At 47.5% G+C, this 17,786-nt stretch overlaps 1 protein-coding gene across 1 annotated transcript in view; it reads left to right on the top strand.

The window, feature by feature from the left end:
- The first annotated feature begins 2,340 nt into the window (after positions 1 to 2,340).
- The window catches only part of NYAP2 (neuronal tyrosine-phosphorylated phosphoinositide-3-kinase adaptor 2), a 286,187-nt gene continuing 270,741 nt past the window's right edge, over positions 2,341 to 17,786 (top strand). The window contains exon 1 of the mRNA XM_073579086.1: positions 2,341 to 2,510. The gene's annotated coding sequence lies outside the window, so the exon portion shown is untranslated. The remainder of the gene's footprint in view (positions 2,511 to 17,786) is intronic.

Raw genomic sequence — 17,786 nt, 5'->3', positions numbered from 1 at the left:
CTTTATGTATTACGTTCTGACCACAAGCAGCGCTGGCTTCTCCCCCTCTTTTTTCTTGATATTGGTTTTGTGGCTGACCACCACTGTAGCCGTGCGCGCTGGGTCATGTACGCTATTCTTTCTGTTTTCTTAGTGATTGATCTAGGCTGCTGTTCACATTAACAGCGGCCCTGCCCTGCCCTAGGCTTTATTTGATTACGCACCTGTATCTGGGCCTGGATCGTCCTTTATCTGTGGTGCTGGTCAGGCAGTGTGGAGGTTGGACCTGAAATGTCTGCATGGACCTGGCTAACCTTTATCTGCGCTTGTCCTCTGGTGCCATAGGAACGATTTTGAAATGCTTGAGGTACAGTGTGCATGTAATGAGGTCTTGCTTTTATACATTTAGGAGGCCGCAATGGCACAGCGAACATAAAAAACGTAGAGTAGGACTCCCCATACGAGACTGCCTTGACGTGGCGGGGTAGCTCAAACAATTGATCAATTTTTTGCTAAATGTCTCATTTTTGAATACAGATAGAAACCAATGTGTGTTTTCACACTTTATGTATTACGTTCTGACCACAAGCAGCGCTGGCTTCTCCCCCTCTTTTTTCTTGATATTGGTTTTGTGGCTGACCACCACTGTAGCCGTGCGCGCTGGGTCATGTACGCTATTCTTTCTGTTTTCTTAGTGATTGATCTAGGCTGCTGTTCACATTAACAGCGGCCCTGCCCTGCCCTAGGCTTTATTTGATTACGCACCTGTATCTGGGCCTGGATCGTCCTTTATCTGTGGTGCTGGTCAGGCAGTGTGGAGGTTGGACCTGAAATGTCTGCATGGACCTGGCTAACCTTTATCTGCGCTTGTCCTCTGGTGCCATAGGAACGATTTTGAAATGCTTGAGGTACAGTGTGCATGTAATGAGGTCTTGCTTTTATACATTTAGGAGGCCGCAATGGCACAGCGAACATAAAAAACGTAGAGTAGGACTCCCCATACGAGACTGCCTTGACGTGGCGGGGTAGCTCAAACAATTGATCAATTTTTTGCTAAATGTCTCATTTTTGAATACAGATAGAAACCAATGTGTGTTTTCACACTTTATGTATTACGTTCTGACCACAAGCAGCGCTGGCTTCTCCCCCTCTTTTTTCTTGATATTGGTTTTGTGGCTGACCACCACTGTAGCCGTGCGCGCTGGGTCATGTACGCTATTCTTTCTGTTTTCTTAGTGATTGATCTAGGCTGCTGTTCACATTAACAGCGGCCCTGCCCTGCCCTAGGCTTTATTTGATTACGCACCTGTATCTGGGCCTGGATCGTCCTTTATCTGTGGTGCTGGTCAGGCAGTGTGGAGGTTGGACCTGAAATGTCTGCATGGACCTGGCTAACCTTTATCTGCGCTTGTCCTCTGGTGCCATAGGAACGATTTTGAAATGCTTGAGGTACAGTGTGCATGTAATGAGGTCTTGCTTTTATACATTTAGGAGGCCGCAATGGCACAGCGAACATAAAAAACGTAGAGTAGGACTCCCCATACGAGACTGCCTTGACGTGGCGGGGTAGCTCAAACAATTGATCAATTTTTTGCTAAATGTCTCATTTTTGAATACAGATAGAAACCAATGTGTGTTTTCACACTTTATGTATTACGTTCTGACCACAAGCAGCGCTGGCTTCTCCCCCTCTTTTTTCTTGATATTGGTTTTGTGGCTGACCACCACTGTAGCCGTGCGCGCTGGGTCATGTACGCTATTCTTTCTGTTTTCTTAGTGATTGATCTAGGCTGCTGTTCACATTAACAGCGGCCCTGCCCTGCCCTAGGCTTTATTTGATTACGCACCTGTATCTGGGCCTGGATCGTCCTTTATCTGTGGTGCTGGTCAGGCAGTGTGGAGGTTGGACCTGAAATGTCTGCATGGACCTGGCTAACCTTTATCTGCGCTTGTCCTCTGTTGCCATAGGAACGATTTTGAAATGCTTGAGGTACAGTGTGCATGTAATGAGGTCTTGCTTTTATACATTTAGGAGGCCGCAATGGCACAGCGAACATAAAAAACGTAGAGTAGGACTCCCCATACGAGACTGCCTTGACATGGCGGGGTAGCTCAAACAATTGATCGATTTTTTGCTAAATTTCTCATTTTTGAATACAGATAGAAACCAATGTGTGTTTTCACACTTTATGTATTACGTTCTGACCACAAGCAGCGCTGGCTTCTCCCCCTCTTTTTTCTTGATATTGGTTTTGTGGCTGACCACCACTGTAGCCGTGCGCGCTGGGTCATGTACGCTATTCTTTCTGTTTTCTTAGTGATTGATCTAGGCTGCTGTTCACATTAACAGCGGCCCTGCCCTGCCCTAGGCTTTATTTGATTACGCACCTGTATCTGGGCCTGGATCGTCCTTTATCTGTGGTGCTGGTCAGGCAGTGTGGAGGTTGGACCTGAAATGTCTGCATGGACCTGGCTAACCTTTATCTGCGCTTGTCCTCTGGTGCCATAGGAACGATTTTGAAATGCTTGAGGTACAGTGTGCATGTAATGAGGTCTTGCTTTTATACATTTAGGAGGCCGCAATGGCACAGCGAACATAAAAAACGTAGAGTAGGACTCCCCATACGAGACTGCCTTGACGTGGCGGGGTAGCTCAAACAATTGATCAATTTTTTGCTAAATGTCTCATTTTTGAATACAGATAGAAACCAATGTGTGTTTTCACACTTTATGTATTACGTTCTGACCACAAGCAGCGCTGGCTTCTCCCCCTCTTTTTTCTTGCTGTTGATAGCTTGTATCATTGAAACTGCCTTTAAGATGTACCATCATTTGCTATTAACATCTACTGCTTTGTTTGCCATCTGCTGCCTTTTAGTAAAGTTTTACATATGTTTTACTACCAAGCTTGCCTGCTGACTCTCCTGTCTCCCTTCATCACACCAGCACTACAGGGAACACCACCAAACACCATATAGGTGAGGGGACAGTGCTACCTGCGTTAACCTCTACACACCCACAGCCATGTGCCTATTTCATTGCACTGGAGCTCCTGGCACGGCCACCACCACCATGTAACAACAATAAGAATCTGGTCCATGCCTGGTGTGCTGGGTTAACTGCACTCTGTGTGTGATTAATGTACTAATTATGGTTGTGTTGCTGTATTTATGTAATGATAATCATTTTGGTATTGTATTTATGTGCTGATTAGAGATGAGAAAATATATTGGAGTGGAATTGAATTTTAAACAAATTTACAAAATTCCGCATTCACCAACATGTTTGCTTTCGTGCAAAATCAGAAAAATAGCCTCCTCTGTCCTCCATTTTTAAACTGCAAAGGGTCATCAAACAGTTAAAAAATTCCTAAAAACATTTATACTCTCCTTAATGTTCACCTCTTTAGTCCTTGTGCTTCCTACTGCCACCCATTTGATCCTTGTTGCATTTTCTGATCACCACCATGAGCGCTAAAATCCAGGGAACTCTCATGCTAGGACAAGACTTCCAACTTATGAGACCCGCAAGTGTTCTGCATATGTGCGGGAGTAACCATCACTAGAGTTGAGCGAAACGGGTCGAAAAAATTTAAAAGTCGCCGACTTTTGGCAAAGTCGGGTTTCATGAAACGAAACCCGACCCTAGGATGAGGTCGGCCACGAGGTCGGCGACTTACGCGCCAAAGTCACGTTTCAAAAGTTTGTTTTGCGCTCTTTTTCAGCCAATCAGGATCCACGGACACTGTGGGCAATGTGATGACCTAGGCACGGGTCACCACCATCTTTCAGAAGGGCATGCAAGTGATTGGCTTGCTTTGGTGGGCGTCACAGGGGGTATAAAAGGGCGTGCACGCCGACCGCCATCTTACTTCTGCCGATCTTAGTAGAGGGAGAGGTTGCTGCTGATTCTGTAGGGAGAGCGTTAGGCAGGGAAGAAGACAAAAAAACTGCTTCTGCTGCTAGCTATTTGGCCTGCACAACACACAAGTCACTGTGTGTGCAGTGCAAGGGGAGGCTATATAGTGGTGTATCAGTGGTGTTGGTTGTTGGGCTGCCTTTTAAGGCTTCCTGACACGCTGGCATTGCTGTTTACCTACTGCTCCGCAAACTGCTTTTTTAAAAGCAATCCAATCTCCCTTATCCTCTAGTCACTTTTGTCACAGCTGTGCCATCGAGCCTGTCACATAGCGCTCAGATATCAGTGGGCCTCACACAATCCACAAGTGTCCAGTGTCCAAAAGTGTGCGCAGAGATTCAAAATCTCCATTATCCTCTCGTCACTTTTGTCACAGGCAGCTGTGCCATCGAGCCTGTCACATAGCGCTCAGATATCAGTGGGCCTCACACAATCCACAAGTGTCCAGTGTCCAAAAGTGTGCGCAGAGATTCAAAATCTCCATTATCCTCTCGTCACTTTTGTCACAGGCAGCTGTGCCATCGAGCCTGTCACATAGCGCTCAGATATCAGTGGGCCTCACACAATCCACAAATGTCCAGTGTCCAAAAGTGTGCGCAGAGATTCAAAATCTCCATTATCCTCTCGTCACTTTTGTCACAGGCAGCTGTGCCATCGAGCCTGTCACATAGCGCTCAGATATCAGTGGGCCTCACACAATCCACAAGTGTCCAGTGTCCAAAAGTGTGCGCAGAGATTCAAAATCTCCATTATCCTCTCGTCACTTTTGTCACAGGCAGCTGTGCCATCGAGCCTGTCACATAGCTCTCAGATATCAGTGGGCCTCACACAATCCACAAGTGTCCAGTGTCCAAAAGTGTGCGCAGAGATTAAAAATCTCCATTATCCTCTCGTCACTTTTGTCACAGGCAGCTGTGTCATCGAGCCTGTCACATAGCGCTCAGATATCAGTGGGCCTCACACAATCCACAAATGTCCAGTGTCCAAAAGTGTGCGCAGAGATTCAAAATCTCCATTATCCTCTCGTCACTTTTGTCACAGGCAGCTGTGCCATCGAGCCTGTCACATAGCGCTCAGATATCAGTGGGCCTCACACAATCCACAAGTGTCCAGTGTCCAAAAGTGTGCGCAGAGATTCAAAATCTCAGTTATCCTCTCGTCACTTTTGTCACAGGCAGATGTGCCATCGAGCCTGTCACATAGCGCTCAGATATCAGTGGGCCTCACACAATCCACAAGTGTCCAGTGTCCAAAAGTGTGCGCAGAGATTCAAAATCTCCATTATCCTCTCGTCACTTTTGTCACAGGCAGCTGTGTCATCGAGCCTGTCACATAGCGCTCAGATATCAGTGGGCCTCACACAATCCACAAGTGTCCAGTGTCCAAAAGTGTGCGCAGAGATTCAAAATATCCATTATCCTCTCGTCACTTTTGTCACAGGCAGCTGTGCCATCGAGCCTGTCACATAGCGCTCAGATATCAGTGGGCCTCACACAATCCACAAGTGTCCAGTGTCCAAAAGTGTGCGCAGAGATTCAAAATCTCCATTATCCTCTCGTCACTTTTGTCACAGGCAGCTGTGCCATCGAGCCTGTCATATAGCGCTGAGATATCAGTGGGCCTCAAACAATCCACAAGTGTCCAGTGTCCAAAAGTGTGCGCAGAGATTCAAAATCTCCATTATCCTCTCGTCACTTTTGTCACAGGCAGCTGTGCCATCGAGCCTGTCACATAGCGCTCAGATATCAGTGGGCCTCACACAATCCACAAGTGTCCAGTGTCCAAAAGTGTGCGCAGAGATTCAAAATCTCCATTATCCTCTCGTCACTTTTGTCACAGGCAGCTGTGCCATCGAGCCTGTCACATAGCGCTCAGATATCAGTGGGCCTCACACAATCCACAAGTGTCCAGTGTCCAAAAGTGTGCGCAGAGATTCAAAATCTCCATTATCCTCTCGTCACTTTTGTCACAGGCAGCTGTGTCATCGAGCCTGTCACATAGCGCTCAGATATCAGTGGGCCTCACACAATCCACAAGTGTCCAATGTCCAAAAGTGTGCGCAGAGATTCAAAATCTCCATTATCCTCTCGTCACTTTTGTCACAGGCAGATGTGCCATCGAGCCTGTCACATAGCGCTCAGATATCAGTGGGCCTCACACAATCCACAAGTGTCCAGTGTCCAAAAGTGTGCGCAGAGATTCAAAATCTCCATTATCCTCTCGTCACTTTTGTCACAGGCAGCTGTGTCATCGAGCCTGTCACATAGCGCTCAGATATCAGTGGGCCTCACACAATCCACAAGTGTCCAGTGTCCAAAAGTGTGCGCAGAGATTCAAAATCTCCATTATCCTCTCGTCACTTTTGTCACAGGCAGCTGTGCCATCGAGCCTGTCACATAGCGCTCAGATATCAGTGGGCCTCACACAATCCACAAGTGTCCAGTGTCCAAAAGTGTGCGCAGAGATTCAAAATCTCCATTATCATCTCGTCACTTTTGTCACAGGCAGCTGTGCCATCGAGCCTGTCATATAGCGCTCAGATATCAGTGGGCCTCACACAATCCACAAGTGTCCAGTGTCCAAAAGTGTGCGCAGAGATTCAAAATCTCCATTATCCTCTCGTCACTTTTGTCACAGGCAGCTGTGCCATCGAGCCTGTCACATAGCGCTCAGATATCAGTGGGCCTCACACAATCCACAAGTGTCCAGTGTCCAAAAGTGTGCGCAGAGATTCAAAATCTCCATTATCCTCTCGTCACTTTTGTCACAGGCAGCTGTGCCATCGAGCCTGTCACATAGCGCTCAGATATCAGTGGGCCTCACACAATCCACAAGTGTCCAGTGTCCAAAAGTGTGCGCAGAGATTCAAAATCTCCATTATCCTCTCGTCACTTTTGTCACAGGCAGATGTGCCATCGAGCCTGTCACATAGCGCTCAGATATCAGTGGGCCTCACACAATCCACAAGTGTCCAGTGTCCAAAAGTGTGCGCAGAGATTCAAAATCTCCATTATCCTCTCGTCACTTTTGTCACAGGCAGCTGTGCCATCGAGCCTGTCACATAGCGCTCAGATATCAGTGGGCCTCACACAATCCACAAGTGTCCAGTGTCCAAAAGTGTGTGCAGAGATTCAAAATCTCCATTATCCTCTCGTCACTTTTGTCACAGGCAGCTGTGCCATCGAGCCTGTCACATAGCGCTCAGATATCAGTGGGCCTCACACAATCCACAAGTGTCCAGTGTCCAAAAGTGTGCGCAGAGATTCAAAATCTCCATTATCCTCTCGTCACTTTTGTCACAGGCAGCTGTGCCATCGAGTCTGTCACATAGCGCTCAGATATCAGTGGGCCTCACACAATCCACAAGTGTCCAGTGTCCAAAAGTGTGCGCAGAGATTCAAAATCTCCATTATCCTCTCGTCACTTTTGTCACAGGCAGATGTGCCATCGAGCCTGTCACATAGCGCTCAGATATCAGTGGGCCTCACACAATCCACAAGTGTCCAGTGTCCAAAAGTGTGCGCAGAGATTCAAAATCTCCATTATCCTCTCGTCACTTTTGTCACAGGCAGCTGTGCCATCGAGCCTGTCACATAGCGCTCAGATATCAGTGGGCCTCACACAATCCACAAGTGTCCAGTGTCCAAAAGTGTGCGCAGAGATTCAAAATCTCCATTATCCTCTCGTCACTTTTGTCACAGGCAGCTGTGCCATCGAGCGTGTCACATTGCGCTCAGATATCAGTGGGCCTCACACAATCCAAAATTGTCCACTGTCCACAAGTGTGTCCAGAAATTCTAAATCTCCCCTGTCCTATAGACACCTTGTACCTTGTTTTACATTACTATATAGTTTGTTGGATTTTGTCTACATTTCTACCAAAAATGAGGAAGGCTGGTGGAAGAGGCCGTGGAATTGGGCGGGGGTTGGCAGCTGGTAATGATGGTGTTGGTGGTGGATCTGATGGTAGTGGCAAGAGCAAAATAGGACCGAATGCAGGAGGTGCTGACCCTGCGTCATCGTCTGGCTACATAAGGCCTCGAACGCTTAGTTTTCTATGAGTTGGCAAACCGCTTTTAAAGGCAGAGCATCAGGAAAAAGTTTTGTCTTACATTGCTGACTCAGCCTCCAGCTCTATCGCCTCCTCTTCTTCAGTTGTAAAAAGTAAAAGCACTGAGTCGTCATTGGAGGCTCATGTTCATGAACCACACCTTTCCTTGTGTCCTTCACCCCAACCAAGATTGAAGGATGACGCAGGCCATACTACTGATTACTCCATGGAGCTGTTTTCACATACCATGCCTGGATTATCAAGTGAAATGGTTAATTACCCAGGCCAAGATGAATCTGACATGGAGTGCACTGATGCACAGCCGCTGATGGATGATTCTGCTGGTACATTCACTCAGAGCACTACATTGTCCTCGCAGTGTACAGAGCCAGATTCTGACCCTGATGAGACTCAGGTGCCCCTTCCCGCACACTATACCACCATACACGGTGACACAGAGGAAGGTGCACATGACATAGAAGAGGAGGTGATGGATGACCCAGTTGTTGACCCAGATTGGCATCCATTGGGGGAAGAGGGTGCTGCTTCCAATAGCTCAGATGAGGAGCATCCACAGCAGACATCGACATCGCAACAGCTGTTATCTGGCAGGCCCGGAGCACACCAAAGACAGGTTCCAAACATCAAAAGAGTTGCTGGACAGCTTGTCCAGAGGGTCAAAAGATCACAGCGTGCTAGGCCGCAAAATGTCTGCCAAAGTAGGAAGAGTGCAGTGTGGCACTTTTTTGAACAAAATCCTCATGATCAGGCCAAGGTTATCTGTAAGAAGTGCGCAAAGACCTTTAGCCGAGGGAAAAATCTGAAAAATTTGAATACCAGTTGCATGCTTAGACATTTAACCAGCATGCACTTGCAAGCGTGGACACAACACCAAACCTTAAGTGCCACATGTGCAACTGATCACAACGAAGGTAGTCAGCAACGCTACATTGTTTCCCCCACTGTAAGCCCACCGGTTAGCACAGCAGCAAATGTTGAGGTGTCATTGCAAGACCACAGCAGTCAGGGAATCCCACTGTTATATCAACGAAAGACTGATTCTAGGCCATCAGAAAGAACACCAACTCCATCACCATCATCAACCCTCTCTCAGTCCGCCCTGTCCACCGCTACTTCCACCATATGCAGCTCTCAAGTCCAGCTCACCCTCCCAGACACTATGAGTAGGTCAAGAAAGTACTCAGTCTCTCATCCGCGTACACTGGGTTTGAACGCCCACATTGCCAAACTAATCTCGTTTGAGATGATGCCCTTTCGGTTGGTGGAAAGCACAGCTTTCCGCGAACTCATGGCCTATGCAGTACCACGCTATGACCTACCCAGTCGCCACTTCTTCTCTCGCAAAGCCATCCCAGCCCTCCACCATCATGTGAAAGACCGCATTGTCCATGCACTCAAGCAGTCAGTGAGCAGAAAGGTGCACCTCACAACTGATGCATGGTCCAGTCGGCATGGCCAGGGCCGTTACGTGTCCATCACTGCGCCCTGGGTTAATGTGGTGGATGCAGGGTCCACAGGGGACAGCGGTGGTGGGACAGTGCTGCCTAGCCCACGGTATAGGAAACAGTTGGCTGTAGGCGTTCGACCCTCCTCCTCCTCCTCCTCCTCCAGAAGCGAAAGCTCGTCCACAGAGCGCAGTCGTATGAGCACTCCATCTGCAGCTGCCACTGTTGCACACGATGTGTCCCCCTATCGAGCAGCTAGTGGAAAGCGTCAGCAGGCTGTGTTGCAGATGATGTGTTTGGGCGACAGACACACCGCCGAGGTGCTGGCCGAGTACTTGAAGCGACAAACTGAGACATGGATGGGCAGTGTACATCTTGAGGCAGGCAAGGTAGTTAGTGATAACGGCCGTAATTTTGTGGCAGCCATAGCCCTTTCAAAACTCAGCCACATACCTTGCTTGGCTCACACCTTGAACCTGGTGGTGCAGTGCTTCCTCAAAAATTATCCGGAGTTAACAGCCCTGCTCCAGAAGGTGCGAAGACTGTGCGCGCACATCCGCCGGTCGCCTGTACACTCCGTTCGTATGCAGAAGCTGCAGCGATTGCTCCACCTTCCCAACCACCGCCTCATTATCGACATTGCAACAAGGTGGAACTCCACCCTGCACATGGTGGAGCGGCTGTGCGAGCAGAGGCAGGCCATAATGCATTTGTGGGAGGATACACGGCCAGGCACTTTGAGAGCAGACATGGAGTTGACAGGCGTGCAGTGGTCGAAGCTGAAAGACCTTTGTAAAGTCCATCAGTGTTTTGAGGAATGCACACGGCTGGTAAGCGCAGACGACGCTATCCTAAGCATGAGCATCCCACTTATGCGTCTGCTCATGCAAACTTTGACGCACCTTAAGGAGCAGGCGTCTGCAGCCAATGTTGATGAGGAGGAAGAGGAGGAGGGAATCCTTGATGACATTCAGCCATTGTCTGCTCAGGGACCTCTCCTAGACGAGGTGGAGGAAGAAGAGGAGGAGGATGATGGGGATGATTACTTAGGGAAGGAGGATGCATCTCGTGGGGCAAGTGAAAATGTTGGCATGGCAAGGTCTGGTACAGGGTTTGTGCGTGACTGGAGGGATGTGTATTTGCCAGAAAGTGCTCCTCCACCCAGCACTCGCAGTGCATCATTGACACCGGGAACATTGGCCCACATGTCAGATTATGCCTTGCGGATCCTAAAAAGGGACCCCCGCATTGTCAAAATGATGAACGATGACGACTACTGGTTGGCCAGCATCCTGGATCCACGCTATAAAGGCAAACTACAAAACATCATGCCACAGGAGAACCTTGACCTAATATTGGCTAATAAACAAGCAACTCTGGTAAATCGGTTGCTTGAGGCATTCCCAGCACACAGCAGCGGTGATGGTTCTCACACGAGCCGTACGGGCCGGGGGCAGATTGGCAGAGGTGTTCGTGGTGCACACAGCAGAAGTGGCGTTGGAGACAGGGGTTTCATGACAATGTTGTGGACTGATCTTTCAAATACCGCTCACACAACTGGTAATACTGCATCGATGGAAAGTGACAGGAGACAGCAGTTGTCAACTATGGTTACAAACTACTTTTCCTCCCATATCGATGTTCTCCCACACAGGTCATTCCCCTTTGACTATTGGGCCGCTAAACTGGACACCTGGCCTGAATTGGCCCAATATGACTTACAGGAGCTCGCTTGCCCAGCTGCAAGTGTGCTATCGGAAAGAGTCTTCAGTGCAGCTGGATCAATCCTGACAGAAAAAAGGACCCGTCTGTCAACCCAAAATGTGGATGATCTAACCTTCATTAAAATGAACCACGCATGGGTTTCCAAGGATTTTGTCCCACCTTCCCCTGATGACACATAGGGTGACAGAAAAATGGCTTGCTTTGGTCCACCTCTTCCTGGTACTTCACTTATTTCGCCTTTTGCATCAACTGAATGTCCAACATCAACATATGCCACTTTCTAAAACTCCCTAACTGTGCTGCCTCCCCCCCCATGGCCGGGGTCAACACCTAGCGCACGACACCGTGCGAGTGCAGTTGCCCTGGACAGGTGGGTAGGCCGACTCTTGGGCGCGGGCACTGGCACAGGGTCCCTCATAGTGCAATCAAGTGTCTCTGACGGTGGTGGTGCACACCCGCCGTCAGACACACCGCTGTACTATGAGGGGCCCAGTGCCAGTACCGACGCCCACGAGTGGGCCCCCCTTGCTTGGGCAGGGCCCCAGCATTTGCAATCTTTACCTCTCCCTGCTCCTCCGCTGTGTAATCTGGGCCGTCAAATCCATACTGGGCCTAACACCGTCTGAGCCTGCCTCCTGAGACATATATTTTGAATGTGTACGCTATCCATACATGTTATCCAGGGATACGGTACCCTTTCTAACCTTTGTGCAATCACGTGCAATCCATACTGGGCCTAACACCGTCTGAGCCTGCCTCATGCTGTATAGACATATATTTTGAATGTGTACGCTATCCATACATGTTATCCAGGGATACGGTACCCTTTCTAACCTTTGTGCAATCACGTGCAATCCATACTGGGCCTAACACCGTCTGAGCCTGCCTCCTGAGACATATATTTTGAATGTGTACGCTATCCATACATGTTATCCAGGGATACGGTACCCTTTCTAACCTTTGTGCAATCACGTGCAATCCATACTGGGCCTAACACCGTCTGAGCCTGCCTCATGCTGTATAGACATATATTTTGAATGTGTACGCTATCCATACATGTTATCCAGGGATACGGTACCCTTTCTAACCTTTGTGCAATCACGTGCAATCCATACTGGGCCTAACACCGTCTGAGCCTGCCTCATGCTGTATAGACATATATTTTGAATGTGTACGCTATCCATACATGTTATCCAGGGATACGGTACCCTTTCTAACCTTTGTGCAATCACGTGCAATCCATACTGGGCCTAACACCGTCTGAGCCTGCCTCCTGAGACATATATTTTGAATGTGTACGCTATCCATACATGTTATCCAGGGATACGGTACCCTTTCTAACCTTTGTGCAATCACGTGCAATCCATACTGGGCCTAACACCGTCTGAGCCTGCCTCATGCTGTATAGACATATATTTTGAATGTGTACGCTATCCATACATGTTATCCAGGGATACGGTACCCTTTCTAACCTTTGTGCAATCACGTGCAATCCATACTGGGCCTAACACCATCTGAGCCTGCCTCATGCTGTATAGACATATATTTTGAATGTGTACGCTATCCATACATGTTATCCAGGGATACGGTACCCTTTCTAACCTTTGTGCAATCACGTGCAATCCATACTGGGCCTAACACCGTCTGAGCCTGCCTCATGCTGTATAGACATATATTTTGAATGTGTACGCTATCCATACATGTTATCCAGGGATACGGTACCCTTTCTAACCTTTGTGCAATCACGTGCAATCCATACTGGGCCTAACACCGTCTGAGCCTGCCTCCTGAGACATATATTTTGAATGTGTACGCTATCCATACATGTTATTCAGGGATACGGTACCCTTTCTAACCTTTGTGCAATCACGTGCAATCCATACTGGGCGTGAGAACGGCTGGCGAGCTGTTAAGCAAGCTACAGCACCTGTCCAGACAAGTACAGGGATTCCCTAGCGAGGAGACTTATTTGATTGTTTTCAATGTTGGGACAGCAATTTTTGGGGAGCACTATACTCTGGAGAATGATAGATGGGGCCCACCATACACTGGAACATTCCAAAGGTGGACATCAGACACTGGAGCAGCATTTACAGGGCCCATTATACACTAGAGCATTAGAAATGGGCCCATTATGTTTGGAGCATTATTTGGGCCCATAAGACAGTGGAGCTTCATCCATGGGGACCAACATATACTGTAGAATTATGTGGAGCTCATCATATACTGTTTCAAACATTATATGGGACCAATGATTCTGTATGGAGAAATAGATGGGCCTCGTCATGAGATGTAAAAAGTGAGGTATTTTTCATTGTACTATACCGCTATTTATCTGCCGTATCGGAGCATGATGAGTTGTGGTATGTGTTAAAGGGGCGCTCTTTCGCCCAGGGCACATGAAAACCTGCAGCCAGCCCTCCCCCCCCCACAACTTTAGCCAAATAACCCCCATTTTTCAGTGCGTAACTTGTATTATGAAGTTAATTAAGGTTGACAAGCTTAAGTAAGAAGAATTGATGCTTTTGGCATTCAAATGGGCACTGTAGGTGTGTTTCCTGTCCTCCTCTCACTGCCGACTTTTATTCCCCATTGACTTACATTGGGTTTCGTGTTTCGGGACGATCCCGACTTTTCCCTATAATCGGACGATCTTGCTCGACCCGACTTTTGGAAAAGTCGGGTTTCACGAAACAAAACGCGACCCTAAAAAACCAAAAGTCGCTCAACTCTAATCATCACGAACAATGTGACCATTCAGTGCTCGCTGCATGGATCAGAATATGCAACAAGAACAGGATGTGTGATGGGCAGGAGAGGTGAGCAAATAGATGCTTATAGAGATCTCTTTTATTTTTACATTTTAAGCTTATTATGCTCTGAGTGAACTCAGGGCATAATAGGGGAATTTACATTTCAGGATAATAACGTCTCTGAAAAAAATGTGGGAATATGCAGCAAGCTATCATTTATCCATGACCTCTTTATCACCAACAAACTCTCCTTCCTCGCCATCACTGAAACCTGGCTCACTCCCTCTGACACAGCCTCTCCAGCTGCGCTTTCCTATGGTGGATTCCATCTCTCTCACACCCCTTGCCCCAACAACAAATGTGGTGGAGGAGTTGGCTTGCTCCTGTCTGATACCTGCTCCTTTACCCCAATTCCTCTGCCACCCTGCACTACTCTTCCCTCGTTCGAGGTGCACTCTATCCGCATCTGTTCCCTCTCCAACCTCCAACTGGCTGTCATCTACCGCCCACCAGAACTAGCCATCTCCACCTTTTTTGACCACTTCACCACCTGGCTACACCATTTCCTTTCTGCTGACATCCCCACCATCATCATGGGCGACTTCAACATCCCCATTGACACTTGCACCCCGGCTGCATCTAAACTTCTATCGCTCACGGCTTCCCTCGGCCTCACTCAATGGTCCTCTGCGGCCACTCACAAAGATGGTCACACACTGGACCTTATCTTCACTCGTCTCTGTTCCCTCACTAATCTCAATAACTCACCCCTCCCCCTGTCTGACCACAACCTACTGACATTCTCTTCCCTCTCCTCTCCTACTGCGCAACCCCCGCTCCATAAACTGGCTCACCCTCGCAGGAATCTCAAACACCTCAATTTACAATCACTCTCTGAGTCCCTTCTCCCTCTTACAGACATAGCTTCCCTTCATGATACAGATGCTGCTGCCACTTTTTATAACACCACAATAACAGCAACACTTGATTCGGCTGCCCCCCTCACGCAGAGCAAAACTCGAACAATCAACAGGCAGCCCTGGCTGACCAGCCTGACCAAAGAACTGAGACGGGTTTCCAGGGCCGCTGAGCGGAGATGGAAGAGAACCAATTCTACTGAGCACTTCAATGCATACAAACAGTCCCTTGTCAGCTTTAAGTCCATGCTTTCTGCCACAGAACAAACTTACTTTGCATCTCTCATATCCTCCCTGTCTCACAACCCTAAACAGCTCTTCAATACTTTCAATTCTCTACTCCGTCCCACAACATCTCCTCCCCCTCCTCTCAATTCTGCTGAAGACTTTGCCTCCTTCTTTAAGCAGAAGATCAACACGATCAGACAAAACTTTGGCCTGCAGCCCCAAATGCCCCTCTTAGCCGCTCAGCCCTGTTCTGCAAAAGCCAGCTTCTCCACCATGACAGAAGATCAGCTCTCCACCATTCTGTCAAGATCACACCTCACCACTTGTGCCCTCGACCCACTCCCGTCTCACCTCAGCCCTAACTTGGCCACAGTCCTCATCCCATCTCTAACACACCTTTTCAACCTTTCACTTACAAATGGTGCCTTTCCCTCATCCTTCAAACATGCCTCAATCACACCCATCCTCAAAAAGCCCTCCCTTGACCAATCCTCTGTGTCTAACTATCACCCAATATCTTTTCTCCCTTATGCCTCAAAACTACTGGAACAGCATGTATATCTTGAACTGTCCTCCCACCTCTCCTCCTGTTCCATCTTTGACCGGCTACAATCTGGCTTCCGACCGCATCACTCAACTGAAACTGCCCTAACTAAAGTCACTAACGACTTACTAACCGCCAAGAGCAAGCGACACTACTCTGTCCTCCTTCTCCTGGACCTGTCCTCTGCCTTCGACACCGTAGACCATTCCCTCCTGCTACAGACTCTCTCATCTCTTGGCATCACAGACCTGGCACTATCCTGGATCTCATCATACCTAACAGACCGAACGTTTAGTGTCTCCCTCTCACACACCACCTCCTGTCCATCCTACACTCTGATGCCCGACTAATCCACCTGTCTCCCCGCTGTTCCCCAGACTCCCCCCTATGCCTGCCCAGAGGCTACAATTCAAAACCCTAACCATGACATACAAAGCCATCCACAACCTGTCTCCTCCATACATCTGTGACATGGTCTCTAGGTATCTACCCGCACGCAACCATCAATCATCTCAAGATCTCCTTCTCTACTCCCCCCTTATCTCTTCTTCCCACAACTGCATACAAGACTTCTCCCGTGCTTCCCCCATCCTCTGGAACTCCCTGCCACAACACATCAGGCTCTCACCATCAACGGAAACCTTCAAGAAGAACCTGAAAACCCACCTGTTCCGACATGCCTGCAATGATCCTCGGTCTACTGAACCACAGCAAGACCTGCTCTACCCTCTCCTACTGTATCCTCACCCAGCCCTGTAGACTGTGAGCCCTCACGGGCAGGGTCCCCTCTCCTTATGTACTTGTTTGTCACTTGTCTTGCACATGTTTATTATACTTGTCTATATTTCCCCTTTTCACATGTAAAGCGCCATGGGATAAATGGCGCTATATAAATGCATAATAATAATAATAATAATAATATGGAAATTCAAAATTTATCTGATTCTCTCATCTCTAGTACTGATGATGGAACTACTGCTGAATTCATGTACTTATATTTTGGTTTGTTGCTGTCTTCATGTACTTATGATGGTTCTGGTGATGTATTCCTGCACTGATCATGTACTAATATTGGTTTTTATCCTGTACACATGTGGCAATCCATAACTTGTCAGATAATGTGATACCAGGCTATGTCAATAAAATAGTGTACCATCTAACAAGTTAAGGAGTTAAGGATTACTATAGCTATATTTATGTTAGGAACATTAATCATTTGAATTTGCTGACTGGTAGTAAGATAGGAGTCCAACCTGGGTGTGGTGTGTATTCTGTAATCTCATTAAATATTTGTATAACTACTACATTGTCACATAGTTATTTACGGAGTTATATAGAACTGCAGGAAAATGTGCACTTTATTTTGGTTGCCATTATCTTTTTGGCTGTGCGAGAGATGTTTAATTGGATGTGGTCTGCAGAAAGGGGCATAATTTGAAAAAAGATGTGGTTCACCTCAAGCAAATACGGAACCTGCTTTTAAAAATTTGAATCCCATCCATGCTGCCCTCTGAGATCCCTGCCTAAAAACTCAGTCTCAGAACGAAGTGAAGTGTGTGGAATGTGATCAGTTGCCGAGTTGACATCTGTCAATTTGTAAATGAAGCAATTTCTGGTGCTTTTAATGTCAGCAGGAGTACAGTAAGTGTAACTGGTCTCTATGATACTTCCCAAAAAGTACAATACTGTTTCAGCAGGGCAAGGAAAATAAATAAAACATACAGTGGGTGCGGAAAGTATTCAGACCCCTTTCAATTTTTCACTCTTTGTTTCATTGCAGCCATTTGGTAAATTCAAAAAAGTTATTTTTTTTCTCATTAATGTCCACTCTGCACCCCATCTTGACTGAAAAAAACAGATACACTGCCGTTCCAAAGTTTAGGGTCACTTAGAAATTTCCTTATTTTTAAAAGAAAAGCACAGTTTTTTCCAGTGAACCCCAAGATCACTATGGCTGAGCTCCACAGATGCAGTAGGGAGATGGGAGAAAGTTCCACAATATCAACTATCACTGTAGCCCTCCACCAGTCAGGCCTTTATGATAGAGTGGCCCAACGGAAGCCTCTTCTCAGTGCAAGACATATGAAAGCCCGCATAGAGTTTGCTACAAAAAAAAAAATACGACTCCCAGACTATAAGAAATAAGATTCTCTGGTCTGATGAGATGAAGATAGACCTTTTTGGTGATAATTCTAAGCGGTATTT

This window comes from Dendrobates tinctorius, unplaced genomic scaffold (assembly GCF_039654945.1).
Source record: "Dendrobates tinctorius isolate UK_male_01 unplaced genomic scaffold, ASM3965494v1 ptg000060l, whole genome shotgun sequence".
Classification (NCBI taxonomy): domain Eukaryota; kingdom Metazoa; phylum Chordata; class Amphibia; order Anura; family Dendrobatidae; genus Dendrobates; species Dendrobates tinctorius.
The sequence above is the reverse complement of the archived record's forward strand: the minus strand, read 5'-3'. Positions and strand labels throughout refer to the sequence as shown.